General features: G+C 41.3%; 1 protein-coding gene across 5 annotated transcripts in view; it reads right to left on the bottom strand.

Annotated features, from left to right (window-relative positions):
- The window catches only part of ZZZ3 (zinc finger ZZ-type containing 3), a 55,416-nt gene extending 34,975 nt beyond the window's left edge, over positions 1-20,441 (bottom strand). For 4 of the 5 annotated variants that reach the window (XM_042873110.1, XM_042873113.1, XM_042873112.1 and 1 more), the window contains exon 1: positions 19,892-19,954. The gene's annotated coding sequence lies outside the window, so the exon portion shown is untranslated. Of the gene's footprint in view, positions 1-19,891; positions 19,955-20,423 lie in introns of those variants that run through there. The other variant, XM_042873111.1, reaches the window with a different exon arrangement.
- Between the last annotated feature and the right edge of the window lie 2,244 nt (positions 20,442-22,685).

Genomic DNA, 22,685 nt, shown 5'->3' with positions numbered 1-22,685 from the left:
ACTGTAGATTCCTACTAGCAGCAGGGCTCTCATGTCCCACGCCGCAGTAAATTCCAAAATGACTTCAGAAACAAAATCTATTATTTGTTTAGTTACCATTTACATGAACAAATGTGACATATACATAACCATCCTCTCCTGTTTCAGTTTCCTTCTGCTCCAGATGTGTGGGATCTTGCCTGCCACTGCCTCAAAGGAAGATTGCAGAATTTTCGATTTCAGTTCTAAGACCCTTTGATCACATTTCTTTCTGTCATCAGAACCTGAGAGTCCTTAATGTACATCCTTTTTCAAAGCATTGTATTTTAATATTAAAAAAAAAAAAAACAAAAAACAAACAAACACCTTGCCAGATTTCACATTATCTTTTCCAGTTTCTAACACTTCAGAAGAAGCATCCCCCTGGCACATATCTCTTTAATACCAAAATACAGAATGTTTTCTGGGGAGGAAAAGAAAATGAGAAAATCCACACCAATGAAAGTAATACGGTGTGACTTCAGAGTTTAAGACCGTGTATAACTTAGTGAGTTTGACACAATGTCCACCTGATAATTCTGTATCTCATCCCAATCTACTTCCCTAATTTTGAAATGCTACTTCCACTGACCTAATTTTTTTTTTAGCCTGCTGTGTATGGAGCTATTAAAATAAGAGACTTTTACACCAGAGTAAAGAAAAGCCTGCCATATTTCTGAGCCTATAAGTGTTGTCGCTTTTCTTTAGAATCTCTCAGAAATCACTCTGGATCACTGGCCGCTATTCACACTTTAGGACAGAGCAATACACCAAGAGCTTCCCACTGGTGTATCACTGTGATGATATGAAACTGGTTGCCAGAAGTGGCCTTTTGCAAATCTCATTCCTGAATCTTCCGCCAAGATACAAAACAGAATTGACAAAAGCTAAGTTTAATCAGAGCAAGCGCGTGTAACTCAGTCTTCTACAGTACAGTGGTTTAAAAAAGCGTAACATTTACCATGAATTTCTGTGACTACTGTCAATTACATTGTACAATCAATGAATGTACAGATGTTATAGTTACGGGGTATACTAGAGAGCTTGGCTACGTATTTTTTATTTTTTGGTGTAGTTATTACACCAAAGCAGAAAAGATAGGATGCTTACCCGCATCCTGGGTTTACTTATGAAATTCCAGCGGAGTAGATCTCCAGAAGAGATCCTTCCCCACTGGTGGTCAGCTCTTAAATAGGTCTAGGAGAGGTGCAGCCAGGCTCCCCTCCTTCCGGCAGCACAGCTGAATTGCCTTCACCTGTGCTCCTGTGGCTGACTCATGGCTCGCCTCAGGGGATCAATCAGAGGTTCAGGCCGTGATTCAGCAGTTCCCATACATACATGCACGTTAGAAATTGTTAACCAACTGCTGTATGCATGCATTACAGATGCACACAATCTTTAGTAGATTTAGTAGCAGCAGGACTCATATTTGTTTGTGGGAGGAGTGCTATTACATCTTATGATTTTGCATTTTCCACAGAATATTACATGAAAGGAACCATGAATAGGCTTTTGTGTTCTCACTGGCTGCATGTTTCCCATGATTACACCATTTGCCTTCTCTTCATCATCTATACATTCCAAAACACATATTCATAAACAGAAAAAGCAATCAGCCTACAAATTTTAAGCTTGCATAGCACAGCTGAGATACAGTGCGTCCCAGAAGAATACTAAAGGATCACCTAAACTAATAAATACAACTGCAGCACCTCTGTGCTATAAAACAGCAACTCTTAAATTCCCTGTAAAGCAGCAGCGTGCTGTTTAGAACATTTTCAAACATGACGTTTATTGTACCTATTGTATCTGTAGCTATTCAAGTAAACAGAATCTAATCACTTACAGAAGTATTTGCCCAAGACGAAAACTATCTCGAACAGAAGAGAACCTTCACTGACCTCAGATTATCAGGACTTCAGTTTCTCCTCAAAATAAAGCCTTTTGCCTCCTAGCAAAGCGGTATTATTAAATTAGGGATCAATTCCATTTAACAAATTATATTCACCAGTCTCTCAAAACTAAGTATGCCAGCATCTCTTCCTACAAATAACTACATTCACAAGAAATTAGCTTTCAGAAGAACTCATAATATTTTTCTGATTTACACTGTATCAAACACAAGCAAACAACCTACACCCACAGACAATACAGAACAATAAGATGCATAAAGCTATAACGTAAGTCTAGAAGAAGCAAGAGTAAAAATAAATACATGTCATGAGCATATAAACAAGAGCTTAACCTCCTCTTCTCTACCATAAGCAGCTTTTTTTTTTGCACTGTTTTACATTGAACTTTGATTTTTAAACCACAAATGAAAGGGAAAGGTCAAAACAGCAAGTTACGTGTGAATGACTAGCAATGCCCATCTGTCCCTTTGTAATTCTTCCAGTCTGCAGTAGTTTATCTAAAGGCTGCTACCGGCATTAGGGAGGACAGATATGACAAAGGCATAATCCCTTTCCTAGGCAAATTCTAAGATAAGGTTGCCAATTTATATAAAAGCAAGTATAAATTATGCAGGTGTAACTACACAGCAGAGCTCAAGAAAGCACTCTATCAGATTTCTTCTCCTTATAGACAAGCCCTAAACCGCTTTCAGTTTCTTGTATCTTGGCCAAATTAGATTTCGAGCTGAAATCGTACACTGAGGCATCTGCCTTGGATTGCTATTCCCACCCTGCTGCCTTTCACCTCAATTTTCAGTCAAAATAATTAGTCATTTCTGTGCACAAATACAGAAGAAAAAAACAAACACAAACCAACCCTCCTACTGGTGAAGAGACTGCTGACCTTTTGTTCAAGGAATTTGTCTACCTCCATTCTTGGTGAAAGTGGGAAGAAAGCTAAGGGGAATGTTAAACACACAGGGAAGGAGAGCAGTTAGATCAACAGAGCAAGTGGACATTGACAACTGGGTGAGGGAGAGACTGAAATCACTGATAACTTGTAGAAGACAGAAAGCTTGCAACAGAACGGGAGAGAAACCAGAACTGGGACCAACTGGGAGCAGACAAGGAGGGCTCCCAGAACCTGGGAGCTCATCCACTCACAGCTGCACACACAGCACCTCAGCACGTCACCCCGTGGATTTGCCACATGTATTTGTGACAACTCCGTAAACACAAATAGTTGTACAACTGTATTATGAAATGAATCTAACAATAGCTCAAAGATGAAAGCATCAGCTTCCCTTTTATCTTTTCAGATGTGTCTAAATGGATAAAATGAAAAGATGCGAGCTCTGTGAGGTGCTACCAAAGCCACAGGAACAATAAACTAGATTTCACGCTTTAATATACCTACTGCTGCTTCATTTTAATTCACAGGAAAAATGCACAAAATTTCAACTACTGTAACATCATTTAATACAAATTTGCAAATTAATAAATAATTGCATTCAGCATGATTAAGGACAGTAGCCTTAACTAAACATTCTTACTTTAATGATGGTAAGTTTAGTAATTGTTGTCTAATACCATTAACTTCTCAAGAAAATTAAAAACAGACTACACCATTAACTTCAATGTACCCCTTAAAAAAATCATATACTTAACCATGTTTCTTGGTTATCACTGAATATCCTTCCTACCTCATTTATCTATTCCACAATACCATCCCAGTGAAACTCACTGCTTTTCTTGTGAAACCTTTCAGCTGCTGAATAAACTTGCTGTTACGCAAACAAAACCACCTATGCGATTAATATCTCAGATACAACAGATTAAACAGGCTTTTGGAAAGCAGCTCATTAAAAAAAATCAGTAGCAGTGATTTGGTTATAATAACCTTTTATTGAAATATTATTCCAGTAAAATAGACTCCAATAGCACTGAATTTCTTAACCACATATTTACATATCAATAAAGCAAATAAGAAAAATGTGGTTTATTTTCTGTTATTTCTCTAACACAAAAAAAATACTAAGCATATAACAAGATACCATTTCCCAATTTTCCCTGCTATTGACAGAAGTCATCAAGACGTTAATAACAGTGTTAATAGTTTATTTTTGAAAAGAAGTTGAAGGAAAACAGTGCTGTCTGACTTCCTTAAAAGCCCCAAGGCAAGCTGTAGCACCACTGCTCATATGTATAGAGTACAACATTAGAAATGCCACTCTGATTCACTTTCCAAATAACTGCAAGCATGCTACTTTATGAAGTACACTGTAATGCTTGTACTGCACAAAACCGTGTATTTTTATCCCAAACGATTGTCAGTCAAAGGCATGTATTTGACACACATCAGTAAATACACATATTTTTTAATACAGACTACTACAGCATCAGCTACATAAGCCTCTGAAAACTACCATAATGACAAAGACAGAAGTACAAGACAGAGCAGTAACACATACTCACAATCAGGTATTCTCCATGTGTTGTGATTGAAAGCGCCACTGCAACAAATGTTAAGGCAAATACCAAAGCAGAATATTTGGGAAATGGGAGCATGAGGCACGCAACCTAAAGGCCCTTCAAGAAAGTTGGAGAGTGGCTTTTTACTGGACCGTGTAGTAAAAGGACTGAAGATAATGGCTTTAAACTAAAAGAAGGAAGATTTAGACCAGATATAAGAACAAATTCTTCACTATGAGGGCAGTGAGGCACTGGCGCAAACTGCCTACAGATGCTGTGGGTGCCACAACCTTGGAGGTGCTCAAAGCTAGGTTTGATGAGGCCCTGGCAGCCTGAGCTGGCAGAGTGTCCCTGACACGGCAGGGGGTTGGAACTCGATGGTCTTTGAGGTCTCTTCCAACACAAAACATTCAGCGGTTCCATGATTCTACTCTATGATTAAGCAAATTGTAGAGTGCAATCAAATACACAAAGTCAAGTCCATGGCCCACAGCAAGCACAGAAAAGTCTGTTTTCTGCAGAAACAGTCAGAGACAACGCATCTGCTCAAACACTTCTCTGATACGTCTCTGTGCTAGAACCTTACCACTGCTGCAGTTCTCAAAATAGTGATTTGTGGCAAAAAATCTTTTTACTCTAGCCTTGCAGATAGAATAGAATTTACTTTCATTGCCTCATGTTGTTTGGTCTAATACAAATCACAACTGCTGGTTACACTTAACTAAATATGACAGCTTTGCCTTTGCAAATAGTCTTTCAAAGTAATGTTCTTCATGAGCTGAATGTATCAGTTACCCTGAGAACAAGCCTGGCTCACTTCAGTAGCCCCAAGAGTGCCCAAAGCAAAGACATCTTCTCTCATGCCCAACCATCCTGACAGAACAACAGATACCAGCACTTACAAACAGCATCTTACTTTTAAATTCTGATGAAATCCTGTTTTGCAACTGACAATTAATTTATTAAGCAGACAGATTTCATAGCCATCTACAGTTCGATCCTCATCCTTGCTCAGGTCTCAACATAAGTCTCTTGAATAAGACCACTACACGGATTCCTGAAATTTCCACTTAAAAGAATTTGAAGTTATTGTAAGTGCATTAGTAACTGCATTTTTAAAGCTCTTACAGTGACCAATCACTTCTTGTTTCATTGTTGCTCCACATCTGGTCATAGAGAAACCTTTCAGAATGAACACTATTACATATCCTTTCTTCTCAATTCTGAATTGGTCTTGATCTTACACACACATAACACAGAAGTGCTTCCAGTTCAGCTAGTAGATTACTTTGTGTAGCTGCTTGTCTACATCCAACTGCTTCCAGATAGCACAGCTAGCCAGAATTTCCTTGATTTAACTGTACAACAGAAGTCCATTTTCCTTTTTTATTTTAACATACATAACTTCAATAGACTGTGAGAAGTGTAATTTTGTTTAGCTTGACTGCAATTTCGCTTTCTCTTGCTCTGCTCAAAGTCTTGGTAGATCAGTATATTCAACTGATGAATAACATACTGTTTAATTTCCTGAATTTTCTGTGTTCTGCCTTGCCTCTGCTCATAGTATTAATTGGAAACACATAAAAAGTTTGTCTGTAATGCACTCACATTTAACATCTCAGTCTTTTTGTTCTGCTTCAATCTCAGTATGAAATCAGCTACCATGAAAGCTCAGCCAAAAGAGTAAAGTTTTTGCACAATACGATCATTTATCAGCTGTTTTTTTTCCCCTGGTAGCTTATTAACTTGCAAAATAGATACATTTTATAGATTAAAAAATGCATTTCTAAGCCTTTCTAAGATTTTATACTGTTTTTCTAAACCTACCATTAAAATGCCAACACATTTCTGAAATACAGTTTATTCCCTCAATGTTCTTCCTGTTTGCTTTTCTCAACTTTGTGATACAAGGAATACCCAGGTATTCTGCTTTAATTATTATCGTTCTCCAGAGTTATTTTGCTTTGCAATAGCCAGTTTATGAATTCCTGCACTTGCAAAGAGGAATTCACTTTCAAAATTCTGCTCATTGCTCAAGCATAAAATGAAAGACTGCCTACAAAGAGCCAAACTCCTCCCAACTGTATTATTCCTTCCCACTTTATAAACACTCTCAATACTTTATCATGCACTTTCTAAATACACACCACGTTTCACATACTGAGAAGCTGTACTACATTTACAGTAGAGCAAAAAAGACTTGCCTGTTACTGTCTAAGCACATGATCGTATCTCTTATCTGTGCACACAGGTACCCAGATCCCTTTTATGTTAATTGAGTACCCACTTTGAAAACTTCACTTCTTTAGAAGCAAGTCTATTCTTCTAAACTTTTTTATTTTCAAACATCTTTCCTCACACTGAGGCAGATCAGAGGCCTGTGCAGTCAGTACCTTGTCTCCAGCAACAGGTGTAAGCAGAGGCCTAGGGAAGAACCGAAAACACAACGCCTTTCCCACTTCCAACTACTGTCAGTTCAGAGTCCTCCCAAGCCACGTGTCATTTCTGCCCGTGTGATAAATTTCAGTGCATTTCTCTTCCACAAGAGAAGAGATTCCCTGTTGTTCCCTGAGCTCCCATAATTTGTTAGCACTCAAGCTAACGCACTGGCTGTGTTTGTAAAGGAGAGATCTGATATTTCTTTTTTTTCTTTTCTTTTTTTTTTTAATGGATATCAAGATCCATAATCTGGCAAAAGGAAAGAAGTAATGATGAAGGATTAGATACCCAATACAGTCACTCTCATGACAATTTCCATTTTAACATACAGGGATGACACTTTTCTGTTTTACTCAGTTTTACCATCAGTTTCACTTTTTGACTTCATCTGTACACATTTTTTCAGGAATAAAGAAGAAAAGATCCATAGTATTATCAAGGATGGAAAGCTGCTGCATAAACAAAGTATACCCGTGCTACAATGGCACAAATGTTTCAAACGAAAGCAGTGAGTACCAGTAATTTTATGTTACGCTTTCGGTTATACCTCCTCTAATAGAAAGTAAGACCTCAAGGTTTTAAATGACACCTTGGCTTTTGTCACTGTATTTTCCTGAAGCTCATTTCTGACACGTTTGACTTTCCGTCTTTGTCTCAAGGTGACAAAACTCATGACTAGAGTAGTATTTTACTGTTTTCCTATTTCATGAATTTTTAATTCAATTGTGCAAATTATGATTGCACTCAGTAAGATAACAATTTGAGAATTTAACCCTATATAGAAGTATGTCTGAATATGCTGGCTACAGTTCTTAATAATACGAGTTTCCAAGAAAGAAAGATGGATTCAAGTTTCAGATTCAGCCACTAGAGAGTTTCTCAAAGCACAACAAAAAACGGTAAGAGCTACAGTCAACCTTCAGCATATTCTACCAGACTCAGGCAACAGGAAGGAGCTGTCAGCAGCCAGGTCAAAGAGTGAATTGTATAGTTTCCGTATCTATCCTAAGCAAAGGCAAATGGATTGTCAGAGTTCAGATACCTTCCCTAAATGGCTGATCCATCACACCAACGCAAATGTGTGCTTGCAGTTCCTGCTCTCATGTACGGCCTTTGCCCCTGCCCTACACACACCTGTCTCACACACTGCGCGCTGAAAACCCCAACTTAAGAAACTGCAGAAATCTTAGACTAAACGGGGAAATTATTTATGTTGAACTTAGATTAGCTTGTACAAATACGTTGTAAAGAGGAAATTTTCTTATTGTTCCCCCAGTGAATCATTCAGTTACACACATTCAATTAAAATGCTTATTTCTTACAAGACTGAAAACAATGTGATCAGCAGCTCTCTGAATCTGCCACAGACAGCTTGGAATCTTGGCAGTATGAATTTAAAAACACTCAATAACAAAGCCAGAAGTCACTTTCATTCAATTTGACAAACATATTCACATTTGCATTTACACAGAAAAAATATCAAGCACAAGACTATGTTGCTCTCTTTTAATAATAAACTGCTTACAGTTTATTATTTGCCAGTGATGTCGCAGAAAAGCCCTTCTGATCCTTTCTAAAGCATAGTGCTTTTCAAACTACTGTAAGAAATTTAAGAGAGCTATGTCAAACCAAGTGCTCTGCTTATTCCTTTCTTAGTGCCTCTGAAGAGCTGACATCAAGTATTAAGCAAGGATTAACCTGACAAATTTAATTTACATGCCATCCATAAAACTGCTTAGCTTTATGATTTAAAATATTACCAAAACCCTGACTGCCAGTTCTTACAGAACATCTGCAATTATTGTCTAATACTAAAGCACTTCTCTATGAATAACTGTATTACCTACAGCATAACGCTGCAAACATAAAAGAGGAAAAATAAACACAGGAAGAATACAGCTCCTAAGAGCAGCTCTTGCTATACCTTGAATACACAAAGTGCTCATAACTCAGTGACGAATTCTCTCCTATGGCAATAAGCAATTAATTACATTCCTTTCTTGATAACACAAGAAGAAAAAACGTGAAAATCCCAGACGTTTAATAACTAGTTTTACTGTATCTAGAAACGCAAGAGGTACTGAAATACAATGATCATACAGGGCATAGCAAACCTGAGGATTTACCTGCTGTTTGTTTGCAGAACTAATGGATATTTTATTTGGCTTACTGCCCTGCTGTTCTGCACAGAGGAACTGTCCCAAACCTCTGATCATTCTTGCTGCACTTTTCCATGCTAAGCCTGGCAGATGGATCAGTGCTGAATAAAACATTCAAAGAATGGGCTACATTATATGCCATGGATTTTTTATTTTTATTTTTTTTTTTTACCACAGAACAGTCATGTTTTATGTTATGAACTCTCCCCAGTAACGGTCAACACTACTTATTTTTTTTTGACAGCTTGTGAAAACTATTATGTTTTATATTATGAAAGATGTTTTTACAGAAGCATCTATCAGAACACTTTTCGGAGCAGTAATAGCTGTCTTAAAGCCAGGGAGGTCTTTTTTTACTCTTATGCATTACCTCACATTTCTGAAAATGAGATTCTGCTTCTATTTTATCCCCCATTCAGTTCTGTGAGATCCTTCTATAACTCTGCCTGTAGACAGTGATGAAATCAAGTCATCAGACTTCTATCAGCTCTAGATTATTATCAAGGCTTTTTCTGTCATCACTGAAATGTTATCAACATATCACTGCTCTAGAAGTATTTGAACAATTCTAACTGTATGCTAACATTTCAAACACCTGCAGAATTTGCACTGCACAGAAAAGAAAAAAAAACAAACCCTTAATGCCATCATGAAAACATTTAATGCAATGTCCAAAGGAATACATGCATTGTCTCAGCACAGGTTAAATTCTCAAAGCACAGGTTAAAGCCTTCTTTTTACAATTATGTCTACGGGATCTATAGGAAGAGCACATATAGTCAGTTCAACGAGTCACAGAATTTTTAATGTCACCCTGACATTAAAATTTCAAATCACTATTTACAATGAAATTAATGCTCTATTAACACAAACACTACCCAACTTTGCCCAGCGGGTTTGTAAAATGTTTGGACTGTTGATAAATGTCAAATCCCATGACTGACAAATCCGCCTGGATTTGCCAGGTGAGATGGGTGCTGCTTCCTCCTAGGAATGCTACATGCAGACTGTTTAGATTGCCTTTGTTTAATTGAGGAAACACTAGAAACATTTTTATTCACTCTCAGTCGAGAGGAAGAGCAACCCTATGGTATTTGTGATTTAAACTGAACAAGTAAAATTGTAAGCATACGTGCAAGTTAGCAGAATAATTAAAAATACATGTGGCCATTCCAGGAGACTACTCTGAAGACAGCATTTTCATCAATAGTGGATGCTATGATTCAATGCAAACACACTTTTTTTTTTTTTTTTTTTTTTTTTTTTTTTTTTTTGCAGCTGAGCTCCTATCAGAATATGTCTTAATTTAAACAGGTTTCCATTGCTGTGCCTAGCAGGTAACTTCCATGAGGATCATTCTGTATCTGAATTAATGCAACTCTCTTTTTTCTACCCTTGCTCCACCTGTATCTACTTAGATGCTATTCCAAAGAGCTTTTTCCTAGTTTATTGCTGTATCCTAGTCTCCACTTCCCCACTATCTTCCTAATACAGCACACAATGCTGCATCCACCTATCATCTCCTTCCTTACCAAAGGAGCTGACACACTCTGGTAAGCCTTCAGTCATTCTCTATTTAATTTTTCAACAAGACTTCCCAGGTGAGGTTTCATTTTACAGTTAAGTGATTTAATCTACAAACAGAGGCAATCCCACTCCCCATGACCCTGATGCACCATTCTGATTTTTCCTATGCATTTGCCTTAGTATTCAATTTGATCTCGCAATGAGCTGATTTCAAAAATACAAACCCTACAAAAGAGCCATTATTTTTCTGCTGGTTTAGCTCCATGGACAGGCTTACAGTAATGGTCAGACAAGCACAGGTGCTACCAGAAAGCAAGGGCCAGACCTACGTATGCTGGTGACAGCCACTGGATCAGGTTAGCTGTAACGTGAAGCCCTACTCACAGGCTGCCCCTTACCCTTAGCTCTCTACAAGCATAAGGAGCACAGTTACTTCGTTCAACTCAGAACTCCAAGTTTCCATAACGAGAATACAAAGCAACTCAACAACCTTATGGTTTCTATCTGTATTGACCAGCTATAACCTACTTTCCACTGGAGTTGAGAACTCCCTGGGGGGAAGCATTCTCCACATCTGCTTCTGCCAAGCAGGGGTCACAGAATCTGCTGTACTTCACTCCATTCTCATTCTGCTTTACAGTTGGTTTGAATACAAAACTGTTAAAATTCTTTTGAAAACTTAACTAAAATTCAGTTGATGCATGTCTTCACTGACAGAACCTGAGGTACACAAAGAAGGCAACAGAGAAAAAGAAATAAGTCTTTCTGCATTCTTATTTGTAACTGATTCAAACCCTTGGGCTCTTTTCAACATCTTTTCATTATGGAAAATAGTGAGTGAGAGTCGAAATGAAACAGTCATCAGACTTCACACAGAAAGAATACAACAGTAGAAGTGTAAGAAAAACAAATGTTGTTTCAAAGCAGTAGCTCTAGCTAATCCGCTAAGGAAGCTGCAGGGATTGCTTGTATGCAGTAAAGGAGCCATTTGAGGGAGGATATGTACAAACATTATATATCAGCTTATATTACTTCTGCAAATCAGGCCTGCTGAGAGAACAGACAGGACAAGAAGAAACGTCCACATGATCACCTGGTACACATCATACAAGAAAGCCATAGTGACACATGAAGCAAGCCTGAAAAGGGTACCGAGAATATTACAGACTGAGCCCTCCCAGAGCTCTGCTGATTCTCACAGAAAATCCCCTGACTCTTTATGAGAACTCCTCAGGTCAAACATTCCCTCTCTGCATTCAGAATTCTGACAGCAGAAAAAAAAAACAACAACCTTCACATAATGAAGGAAGCTTCAATAAAATCACTTCTGGGTTGTGTTTAGCCAGGGATATTGTCAGCTTATAACTGAAAATCACAAATATTAACAAGAAATAAATAACATAGAATGCTGGTGGGTTGGGTGGTTTCTGGTGGAGGGAGCAGGTGAATAAAAAGGGAAAGAAAAAAGTCTAGATCTTAAAAGCAGGAAACCAATTCCTTTACATATCTGGAGAATTTGGAAGGTCCCAACAGCAAAATGGGCTTCTTTACATACAGCCTTCTTTTATGAGTAAATACCAAGGATTCTTGAGGATTTGCAAGATTCTCTTTGTTTCAACTCGAAGGCAAATCACACTATGGGTCAATAACCTCACCATTATAAGAAACAGCAACAAAAATGTCTTGAAACAAAACATGAAGTAGGAAAAAAAAAACTCTGAAAAGGCTTCCCTTTGGGGTGGAGGAAAGCTTATATGAATTCAGACATGATACAAAAAGTCAGTGTTTCTCACTGTCCTTTCCAGCACAAGCTGTGAGATGGCAGCAACTATGAGAGGAACCTTTTCTATCTAAAGTATCTTAGGAATCCTCTTAACAAAGGATCAGCAGATTCCCAATTACATGATCCAGAGAAATCTACAGCTGATCTCAGCAAAGAGAAATGAGATAACTACACTCTGTTCTGTTAGAAACCCATTTTCTCCCAGATGGACTTAAAACTATGCAAGCACATAGGAAATGTAATCACACTGCTGCAGATTCTACACTGATACTTCGAATAATAATTTTTCAGCCTTTTGGCATTTTTTGCAACACATGAGACATAGCAGAATTTCCAGAAAACTGATACAATGGAGATCATGAATTTGCTAAAATCAGAAAATTAATTTAAAAAACACATATGAGCTGCAGCAGCTTTCTACTTTGCCTACTTTTCTCTAAAGGACAAAACAACTGCAGACAAGATGCAGACTGGAAAGAATTGAGAAGTTCTGATGAGCTTCCTTTTTCCCAGAACTTTGCTTTTGAGGAAACACCCAGAGAGCAGCGCTGGCAGCTGAGCAAAACACAGACACCTTGTCAGATCTCTTCAAGGGGCAATTTAGATAGAGCAGTTACTATCAGAAGCAATCTAATAATGTATAAATAACAAGTAAAACTTGCTGCTCATTACACTCTGACTTTCAGAGACAGATACACAGAGAAAGTGCAAGTAAATAAAAAGAAGGCAGTAGGCGGAAAACATGCACCAATACATTCTAACTTTAGAATGATTTGCAAAATACAATTTCAAAAGTTGCCAAAGACATTCTATACACTTGGAAATGGGAAAAAAAAAAACAAAAAACACCACCAAGCAGAAATAAAACAGCAACAATCTGTCATAATGTTAATGGTTTCCCACTACAAATCCTTTAGTCAGTCACAGCCTACATGGTCCCTCACACCTCTCTACAAGAAATCCACACCCCCAGTAAGAACAGCTTTCTCCCCCCAGCCGTCCAGCTGTCTGGCAGTCCTGACAACTCCTTCTCAGTAACAGCTCGCTCATCAGGTGGAGCTTAAGGAATAGGTGCATTTGTCTCTGCCCAAGACTTAAGCCTCTGTGCCCTTACGCTGAGACACCGTGACCCCTTTACAATACTCTACAAGACAGCCTCTGTTCTGTAGTGATACATATACCAAAAAATCTGTGGAAGACTTAAAATACTTGAGGGAAGTAATAAATTCCTGCTTTAATCATTCTAATATAGCAGACAGTGCTTGCTTTCTTCCTTTACCCATTTTTAGAAAACCAGTAACAGCTTTGAGGATATATTTATTTAACTAAGTTATAAGAAACCCTCAGAATTAACTTTCACCTTGTCCAAATACTGCATCAGCACCTAAAACCAGTGCCACATCCATGACCAACACCTTGTTCCTCAGTGATCAAATGAGCAACTTCCCATCAACCAGAACAAGCAGAATGATGATATCCTGTAGAGCTGAAGTATATATAAAGTTTAATTCCTACCCCTGATCAGATGGAAAAATGCAACAGAAGCCAAATTACAATGAGGAAGAACTGGACCAAAAATATTATTTCATCTCAATCCTCAACTCTCTTTAAATGCCAAGAATGTCAAAGAATTCACTGAACCCTTTTTCTAATTGCAGAGCATAGACCTATGCAACACAGAGATTGGCCTTCGTTATTCATTAAGCCCAAGACAGCTTTGTCAAATTTTAAGAATTAGAAGAGCTTGAACAAGGTCACAGGAAAAGTACTCAGGTGAAAATTTTCAGAATAAATTATTAAAATGGATTTGGTTCAAAACACAGTCGGTCAAACTGTCTGGTACCTCTAATCCTAAAAGCACTAATAACACTTCTGTTACAAAGGTAGTTCCTTCATTTAATCAAAGGTTTTCAAATTACCTAAAAAATCCTCAAAGGAGAGATTTTGTTTAGAAACAGCCTACGTAATAGAAAGCATGCATTTCTATTCAGCCTCTTCAATGTTACTACTGCTACACAGCAATGTGGATGAAAGACTAAAATCTAGTCCAAATTCAAGGAACACAAACCAATTTTGAAGAACACTACTTACATAATAAACTCTTCAAGAACTTGAAGATCTTTGTGCTGATTATCACTCAATATACATCTCTCGGATAACAGCTGTTATCTCTGTTTCACAGTGAGAAGTAGAAGCTGCATGATCTGCTCTGTTTTAAAGCCTACAATACATCCAATTCCCTCGCTCCCTAGGATTAATCTTTTTAATTTTGCTTTCTGTCACTGATGTTTTCTGAAAGACTTTGACTCCAGTCCAGTTTGTTTCCGATGGTTCATAAATAAAAAGCAAACACAAACAATAAGCCACCACACAGAAGGAAGTCAGAAGATAAAAAAGCATGTCTATTCAAGCGATTTTCAATATTACATTACACAGGTCTTAAATAAATACTTTATAAAGCAACACTTTGATGAACATATTTGAGACATCTTTTCAAACTACATTTTACAAACTGTCACATCAGAATTTTCTCCACCACACGGTCCACGTTTTTTGTTTGGTTTGGTTTTGGTTTTTCATTTGTTTGGTTTACTCATGGCCAGCAACATTATAAAAATCATAAAAATGTGGAGATCTTATGCTGACAAATCACCCCACTCCCTCTGCCAAGGACAGGCCAACTACACCCAAATCACCTCTAAAAGAAGGCTATTTAATCTTTTCTAGAGCATTTTCAGCAACAGATATCCCATTACCTCCCTCAGACGTTCAACCCTGTTTTTATCTATCCACAGAGCTGGAAACCTTCTTTTGTGCTATTTAGGACCATTATTTCTTGTCCTACCTGGAGAGAACAGTTCATTACATTCCTCTCTGCAGCGATCCTTACCATACTTAAAGCCCTGTTATTATGCCTCCCCATCTCTGCTACAGTCTAAACAATTTTAGTCCTTCTGGTCCTTCCTCAGAAGCCATTACTGCAACCTTCCTAAAATACTCTTCGATTGGTCCAAATCTGTTTGAAGCACAGAACAAAAAGCAGAGACAGTGCATCATCTGAGGCCTAACACTGAGTGCTGCAGAAGAAATTCGCATCTTACACACAACAACAGCCCAGCTCCTACATCCCAGAGTGACTCCCAGTGTCCGTTTTTAAAGCTGACGTGACTCATTTGTGTTCATTTTGTGATACAGCCACTTATTTGCAGATCTGTTGCCCTACCAGTTGTCTCTCATTTTAAGTTTATTGTTGCTACCCAAACATATTATTTTACATTTCCCCTTGCTGAAATGTAACCCATGTATTTCCTTCAGATCATCTGTCCAATTTGTTGCAATCATTTCACACTGCAGTGCCTGTATTCCCCCCACCCTGAGCTCTACTGCAGCAATTAGTAAATCTCTGTTCTATCATCCAAGTCACAAACTGAAAGACTAAACGAGATTAAACTCACAAAATACACCTGCTGAATCCCACATGCTGCACTCCTTCAATTTGAAACATCCTTAGAGCATTTAATTAACAAGTACAAACCAGCATGGCAAATCTTCTCTGACAGTTTCTATTTTTGGTGTTTCTGAATTCTTTATCTGTGGAGATAAAACTTCCAACTTCAGCACTACTGTGCTTTGTCACTCTGCTGGAAAACCTTCATACACAAACACACAGGGGAGGCCTCCAGCACTCTCTTCCCTCTTTAAAGCTTTAGTGGCAAAGTAACCTAGTTGCACAGCTCTAACAGTTCCGAATTTGGGCCACTTTCCTGTTTTTCTTGCCTGTAACAGAGATACCACAATGACACATTCACTCCAAGAAATCTCTAGCTCTGAAAAATTCAGATCAGATATATAAGTACATACATGAACCAATAATAAAAAAAAGGCAAAACCAAAAAGCAGGATGTTGTCATTTATGCATCAACATGAAAACTGCCAAGAACACACAGTTGCTTTTGGACGTTTATATTTTCTTATTAAGTATTAAACTCAAATCACTGCACTTTAAGGACAGAATCAGACATGTCTCAGGACAGAGCTGGAAAGGACAAAATCCCTCTGCTCTGCTACCAGCCAGGATTCTCCGAAGGGGAAGCTGTTGCTCTGATCCTTCTTCCAGCAGTTTGTCTGGCACATATGCACCCAATTAATCAAAGCAAATATTTGTGTTTAAATACTGTTAACTGAACTACTAAAAACACCTTTAAAATCTTGGACAATTAAATTTTCTATCTTGCCAACAATCATATTCTATGTCTTGTGACAAAGTTTGATACACAGAAACAGAAAGGGAGAGCAGCTAATGGAACAGAGAAAACATTGTTACAAGGGGAGTCAGCTGTTTTCAGAAGTAACAAGATAGAAAGCTTTCAGCTTAATGCAAAGCAAAAATATTTAAATAGAGTATCAAGTAAAACTTTAACCAAGGGCCCACGAGCTCTGAAACAAGCAACCAAAAAGGAACTTGGTCATCACAGAGAATGGTCCTGCTGCATTTCCAAAGGGCCAAGGATTGGAACAGCTGATCTTCTGGCACATCCACATTTAGCTGAATTCGTTCTAAGCATTAAAAGCTTAAAGTAACTTTCAAGAACAGTTGCTGTAATTTAAGCTTTTGGTCTGAAGATATAAAAACCTCCTCTATGACAACCATCTGTATAAGCAGAAGTGATTAAATACAAGCCTGTAACTAATACACAGGACTGAGACACAAACTGTAGAAGTTATCAGCCTATTATGCTACAAAACCAAAACTGAGCATTTTGCTTTGACTATGAAAATGCACATAACCTTTTGAAAACCCTTTTGTTTAAAGAACAACGTCCAAGAAGAGAGTGCTACTAAATGCTTACCTCTGCATTTCCTAATAGTATTTCAACAGGTTTTCACAAAACTAAAATAAATGCTTAGAAAAGTTTTGCTACAGCAAAGGCAGTTTTCGAAGCACAAGCCACGTTTATGGTATTGTCATAGCTAGAACAATATTAGACTGAAGTGTAATGTTTATCAGAAGCAAGTTTTTATAAAAAGCAGCCTGATTTCCAGCACAGTACACTTAATTTGGAAACTAAGAACTTTCTCACTCTAGAAGTGCGAAAGTTTCCCCTTTCTGTACCTTCTCTCCCACCTACAGAGGTGGAAGATTTTTTTCTCGTTCCAAGATTTTAAGGACAACTTCTACAAATATCTGCCTGGAATCATCCAAGTATATTGAAACCAACCCCAAAGAAAGGGAACAATAGCTCTCCCAGTACTGCAGTTCTAGAATTTATGTCAGTACAACGTAAAGGTATGGATACAGGCAAATGCTAAATACCTGCAAAGCAAGCTGCCTCATGCAAATCTGGTTCTTTATGACTGAAGAAACCTGTAGCAACAGTTCCTGCAAAATGCAAAGACTTCCATTTTGGGGAAAGCCCTAAGAAAGCAACCACTGACAGAGAAGCTGCAAAGACGTGAAAGAGAGCTTTTCAAATGTGAAAGACTTATTTTTAAAAAATGGTAATAAACATCTGGAAATGGGACAGACTGCCAAGACTTCTATTCCAACTCACTGAGTTCATTTTGAAACATGAGGAAACTGTTCCCTATTTCACTTACCCAACACAGTGGCAGAAGAGCAAAGTGGAAGCCTTATCACCTTGCAGGCACCAGGCAACTATCAGTGACAAGATGCCAATCTACTCCCAGTACCCAGAACAGTCTGTAAGAACCAGAACCCAACATTTCCTCCAGTCTCTTGGAAATACTGGGAGAGGGAAGTCTCCATTCTGTATGTGGCAGACAGCAAAGGGGATCCGACATCACACTACATTGGAAATGCCAACAAATATCAAGGCAGCCAGGCATTGTTTAGCAATAGAACAGAAGGCCATAGGATATCCTCCTAAACTGTGTGAAACAGATCTAATCATTTTTGCATACTAAATGTGTAATACTGAGTTCAAAAATCCCATTTACTAGTTCTCATTTTCCAGACATAAAACACAATTAAACTTCATCACTAAATTGCTCAGTAAATAAGCTACTTAATACTGCCTCTCTCTTATTAATTAGATATTTGTAGTATACAATGCAAAGAAAAATCATTTTAGTTTACAGTGGTACAACTGAGAACTGCAGGAAGTTCTATTACTGGACAACAAAACAAATAGACACATCAGAATGTCAGTTTCAGGTCGTAACTGCTGCTCCTTATTGACACACACAGCCACACTGCGAAACAATCCTTCACAAAAAGTCTTTACTGTAATTCCAGGACATACCACATTTCTATGAAATAAGCATAAAACTTGCACCCAAAGTTGCTCACATTCTGAATGACTCCTCAGAAGCCACATGCTGAAGGAAATTGCTAACTAAACCTTTCTACAGCAAGGGAGTTTCATGAATGGCTTCAACTCAGTGAAAATTTCACCCAACTAACACTAATATTTTACTGCATACACTTTTCCTTAAAAGAACTGAGTTTGTCTCCTGCAGACCACTTTTTCTTCAACCAATGTTTTTCCAGTCCTTGCATCAGCAAGGGGGAAAGTGTTGTAATTAAATGTCAGCGGAAATACATGGAAAAGACACATCTTTAGGGGTTGTAAAAGTCAGTATTTAATACAAAACATGGAGTATGCTTAAAGTTTTGATCTCTATATGTTATTAGTTTAGTAGTAATGGCAATATCAATGGAAAACACACAAATACACCTAGAACCACCAAGTAGCTATTATAGTTCATCTAATAACAACTGCTTACTTACTGCTGAGTAACAGTTGGAAATCTGAATGCCCAGAACACCTGGGTATTCAGATTTCTTTTATGAAAGTTTTGTTATCATTATGCATCAGCCTCAGTCTAAATTAGTAACAGGAAGAGTTTAACCCCAAGACCACAGCCCCTGTCAGCACTCTGGGATAATCAGGGAGAGAACACAGGATACCATAAAGATGACACAGAACCTTAAGTTCTCCCATTGCTATCAAGGCTGGGTGACAAAGGGGAGCTGGGACAGCTGGGACACACGGGCACTATGGGAATCATTGCTCTAAGTGGAACAGGAGACTGAGAAGTATTCCACAAGCTTGGGACATACAGAGATCAGATCTGCGATGTCTTTTGTGCTCTGCGACAGGAGCTGCGGGCATCCAACAGCCAGGGCTGAGCACAGCAGCAGCACAACCTGCCGGCACCGAGCGCGCGTCCGAGCCACGAGAGGCCGGGGGACCCACGGCCGCAAACAGCCTCGGTCAGGAAGGACCGAGGGGCGAAGCAGAGCCGGAGGTTCCTCGGCCCGTCTTGGCCAGCCGGTAGCCCGGGCCCCGATCCCAGGTGCTGCCGCACGTTCGGCCCAGAGGCGGCCGGAGGGCTCCACCGGCGGGGTGGGGCGGGCGCCGCTCTGAGGAGCGAAGTGCGGCCCGGGCAGCGCGAGGTGAGCTGAGGTGAGGCGGGGCCGGGCCGGGGCGGGGGAAGGGAGGGAGGGCCGGGAGCGGAGCCAGTAGCGCTTCCCCGGGGCGCCCGACCCCGCCCCGCTTCCCGCGCGGTCCGGGGCACGCCGGCGGGGAGGAGGCTGATCGCAGGGTCCCCGCCCCCCGGGCCCCCGTTACCATTACCCAGCACGCCCAGCGCCGCGCCGCCATCCCGCAGCCGGCCCGCTCCCGCAGGAACCGCGCGACCTCGCGAGATTTCCCCTCCCCACTCCCCCACTTTCCCTCCTCCTCTCCCATCCCCGCCCCGCGACCCGGCCCGGCCCCGCGCGCACACGCACGCTCGCTCAGACCCAACATGGCGGCCGCGGCGCCGCGCACGTGTCCCCAGCCGCGCGGTGTCAGACCGGGCGCGCGCACGGACACCCGTGCACGCACGTAACGCCTGGGAAGGGGGGTCACGGGGAGGGACAGAGGGGATGAGGGAGGGGGGAGGCGGAGCCGCCGCGCACGCGCAGGAAGCGCCGCTGCCGGCCAGCTGATTCGAACGGGGCGCGCGAGCCGCCACCTCCTCCCGCACGCGGTGGTCACGTGGGGGCTTCCCCCCGCTCCTTCCCTCCTCCTCCTCCTTCGCCTTCCCCCTCCCCTCGCGGGTTCCGAACTCGGCACCATCCGGGTCCCCCATTCCCCGGGGCTGGGCCCGGGCCCGGGCCCTCACCTGGCGCCCGCTCCTCGGCGCGGCCGGCCCCGCGCAGCCCGGCGCGCGGCTCGCTCCCTCCGTGCTGCCCGCACCAGGCGGCGGCGGCGGCGGCGGCGGCTCCGCACAGCGCCTGCTCCCCTCAGCTCGGCGGCGGCGGCTCCTTCCGCTTCCTTCCCCTCCCCCTCCAGCCACTGCGGCGGGGACCCACTCCCTGCAGCTCCGCCTGCTGGCAGAGGGCGGGGGCGGCGGCACGGCCTGCCCGCTGCCCCCGGGCGGGGGGCTGCGCTGCCGGGTGAGGCCGCGCGCTGGGCGGCCCCGAGAGGTGGCCCGTGCGGGGGGCGGGTGCCCGGCGGGCCGTCCTGAGGGGACGGGGGGGGGGAGGCGCGGCGCCGCTCGCGCGTGCGGCTGAGACAGCAGCGGCCGGGGCGCGGCGGGATCGCTGCGGGCGGCGGGCTGCCGGCTGCGGGCGGGCACCGCTTCCCGGAGCGCGCGGCGGGGGCCGTGCTGCCGGGAGAGCCCTTCCCCTTCTCAGCCCAGAAAGCGCTGCTCCGCGGATCCGCGTCCTGCGCTCTCTGGACCGGTGGCTGAAAATCAACCGTTCACGTCTTTTTTTTTTTGGCATCCTCCTCGTTCCCTGCAAGTCAGCCTGTTTACGTGGTGGGACTTTATTTACTGATGCCTTTTCCCAAAGGGAGAGGATCTATCGTGTAACTCTCGTTCTCCTCTAAACCCACTGTTATGGGGGGGCTTTTTTTTTTCTTTCTTATGGATTTGGTGAGCTTCAGGTAATGAGGATCAAAATATTCCAGTTTTCTATGTAAACGCTTATGAAAGGCAATAAAAACATTATAATAAGAACCTCTAGCAACTCTGCAAATTACTGGAAAATCCTAGACTAAATCAGCTTTCTGTAATAGAAGATTACCTAGAAAAAAATATTTTCAATTTCTTTTAAGGAAAGGCACTGTGGCGGTCAGACTGATTGTGCTTCTGTGCGGAAAGGATCTTTTCCCATTTAACAACACCATAATTGCCCCAATTACTAGTCTGGCCATGCAGTCCTGCAGTCTGCATAAAAACCTCAGTCGCTTTTCCACTTTCCCGAGCGGTTTCCACTTTTCCCTTCTTCTTGTTGACTTGGAAATCCTGCAAAGGGATTCAAAACAACAGAAATCCCACAAGAGGGAGAAGGAAATTTTTGTTGTTGACTCTGCTGCTGTTTTCATGTAGCCTTCTGTCTGTGTGCCCAAATCTTAAAGAGCAGTGGAGCCTTTTGTGTTGTTATTGCAGAAGCACCTGTAAGCATCGACTGCGATCAGTGCAGAAATATGTTTGCTCAGCTCAACAGCTGCAGCAGTTGAAGACATTATTGCATTGCAGCCAAGTGCTAGCGCTTTCACAGTAGAACTGAGTGTTCTCACAGCAAAATCTATTGTATTTTGTTCAAGTTCCCATGGCTGCCGAAAGGGCGCAGTTGAGCAATACAGCAGAGCTGATCTGACAGCCTGCTGACACAAAGCAGCACCCTTTCCCCACACCCTCACCCCCAACTGCACTGGTGCCCATCTGAACACCCAGTAAATCAGACCTTTAAGACACCAAGGAGCTGTTCCCATTTCTGGGGTTTTAATTACCTAAGAAATAAACTGCTTTGGATGATGGACAACAGAGGCAGCGTGTGAGAAGTTGGGGCAAAGGTGTTGCCAGCGGTGGGGAGGAGCGGGACTACTCTCTCTTGGCAGAAGATACTTTTTGGCAACAAGTTTGAACCAGTCCAACCATACTGCCTAACCACACCCGAGACCAGGATTCGCTTTGAATTCACTGAGGAGTGTCTAAATGCTAAGCTCTGCTATCTTCCTTAAGAAGCAATAACATCTAGTGATGAGATGATAACAGAGCAACCGTTGTTAATGGCACAGTGCTTTTGGTAATGGCTCCTGTTAATGAAGGGGATGCTCCTGGGCTGTGCTCCATCTCTATATGCCCCTGCTTTCACTGGAATGAATCCAGCAATTGCGTACCCACGGGGCAGTTTGGCTCAGCAAGCCTCCTAGAGGAAAATAACTATATGTAAAGAGGAAAAAAAAACAAGCCATGCAGAGTAAGGAGATCAAGCATACTTACTATGCTTATTCTTATTGTACTTATTGTCTCCACCCAAGAAAATTTACATTTAAACCCTGAGAAACCTGCTTTGTTTGAAGCTGGTTGGATGGAGCTCTACTTTGACTCTGTTGTCCCCACAATTCGAACTTTTTCTATTTGTTCATGCTATCT

This window comes from Lagopus leucura, unplaced genomic scaffold (assembly GCF_019238085.1).
Source record: "Lagopus leucura isolate 7727_CA_CO unplaced genomic scaffold, USGS_WTPT01 Super-Scaffold_100009, whole genome shotgun sequence".
Taxonomy (NCBI): Eukaryota; Metazoa; Chordata; class Aves; order Galliformes; family Phasianidae; genus Lagopus; species Lagopus leucura.
This window is presented reverse-complemented; position numbering and strand designations above follow the sequence as displayed.